This window comes from Dermochelys coriacea, chromosome 13 (assembly GCF_009764565.3).
Source record: "Dermochelys coriacea isolate rDerCor1 chromosome 13, rDerCor1.pri.v4, whole genome shotgun sequence".
NCBI lineage: Eukaryota > Metazoa > Chordata > Testudines > Dermochelyidae > Dermochelys > Dermochelys coriacea.
The window spans coordinates 34,496,786-34,498,650 of record NC_050080.1 but is presented as its reverse complement, the minus strand read 5'-3'; the positions used below and the strand labels follow the sequence as shown (position 1 = coordinate 34,498,650).

The 1,865-nt window shown below is 45.0% G+C and overlaps 1 pseudogene; it reads left to right on the top strand.

Moving 5' to 3' along the window:
- Positions 1-736: 736 nt before the first annotated feature.
- On the top strand, positions 737-1,599 carry LOC119841957 (annotated as a pseudogene).
- The last annotated feature ends 266 nt before the right edge of the window (positions 1,600-1,865 follow it).

Genomic DNA, 1,865 nt, shown 5'->3' with positions numbered 1-1,865 from the left:
TGTAGACCCTGCCATGGAGGACAGCTGGACTTAGTGGAGGTCAAGAGGGCCAGAACTCAGACCTCTTGGTCTAGTACCATATCCAGTGTGCATTACACTGCTGCCAGATTCAGCAAACTTCCATGTTGTTGATAAAGAGAGACCACGGGCAGTGAAGGCACTCAGCCACATTTACTGTCATCAAAGCATGGTCCTAGCACCCTGTCAGACAGGTCACAGGGACACTAACATATAGAGGCCCATGACAAGTCTTAGTCAACATAGCAGGATGCTGTCCCCTCAGCCGCTACAAAAGTGCTCCTCCTTTGACTTCTGCTTTTATACATGGATACAAACAAAATACCTATCACATTCCAGATATTGTTAGTTACCAACCCTACACCTGGTACTGGCTAGTTCGAAAAAAATTTCCTCATCTGTTATTCTGTCATCCCTTCATTATCGTTACAAGGGGTCAGTGTGTTCATTGTTCAATCTCTTGGGAATTCATGTAATTACTCAAGAACTCTGGGGGTTCCTGTACCATCCTCTCTGGTCAGGAGAATGCTTGCTTCGTTAGCCAATACTTGGTGTGTTACTATTCTGCCAAGGCAAGGCCTACTTTGGTTAGCAGCCTTTCGTTCATACTGTTAGTGATGCCTAGGACTCCAGCAAGACCTACACTGGCTGCAATGGACCCTGACCACTGTCTTTGTCCTTCCAGCCACAGGCAGTAAGCAATGAACTGAGGAAGAAAATGTCCAACTGCACCACGGGGACTGAGTTCCTTCTCCTGGGATTCTCTGACGTTCAGGAGCTGCAGGTTTTGCACTTCTAGTGATGTACCTGGTAGCCCTGACAGGGAATTTCCTCATTATCACAGCCGTAGCCCTTAACCCCCACCTTCACACCCGCATGTACTTCTTCCTGATGAATATGTTCATCCTGGACCTTGTCTCCATCTCCACCATCTTCCCCAAGTCCATGGCCAACTCCCTCATGAGCACCAGATCCATTTTGTATTATGGATGCGTTGCCCAAGTCTTTCTTTTCCTTTTCTTTGCTACAACTGAGCTCCCTTTACTGACCATCATGGCCTATGACCAATACCTCGCCATCTGCCAACCACTCCACAACGAGACAGTGATGAACAGGAGAGCATGTATCCGAATGGCAGCTGGCATCTGGATCAGTAGGTTCTCAATTCTGCCCTGCACACTGGGAACATGTTTGCAATAATCTTCTGTGGAGACAATGAGATGGATCAGTTTTTCTGTGAAATCCCCCAGCTACTCAAGCTCGCCTGCTATGACTCCTATCTCGGTGAAACTGGAGCTATTGTGGTTAGTGCTTTGCCTTAAGCTATTTGTTTTAATAGTTGTGTCATATATTTTGATATTCAAAACTGTGCTGAGAATCCCCTCGGAGCAAGGCCGGCATAAAGCCTTCTCCACCTGCCTCCCTCACCTCACTGTGGTCTCCTTGTTTGTTTCCACTGCTAGTTTTGCCTACATTAAACCCACTTCCAGCTTAGTCTCAGGTCTGGATCTCCTGGTGGCTGTTCTTTATTCTGTGGTGCCTCCCATGATGAATCCCATCATCTACAGCATAAGGAACTAAGTGATCAAAGCTGCACTGTGGAAAATGATCAGATCAAGGCTATTCTCCAAAAAATAAGTTGGCCGTTTTTCTCCCATGAGCATTGTCTCATTCCATGTTTCTTTATAAATATAACCAACTGATGACATTATTGTTTCCATGAGAACATAACATGCAATCTGTTTATGCACATTGAGGTATTTACACTGGTAAGTATTAAGGAAAACTCATCTTAGGTCAATATAACGTATAATAATAATACACCTGCATAAATAAGATCAAAATCT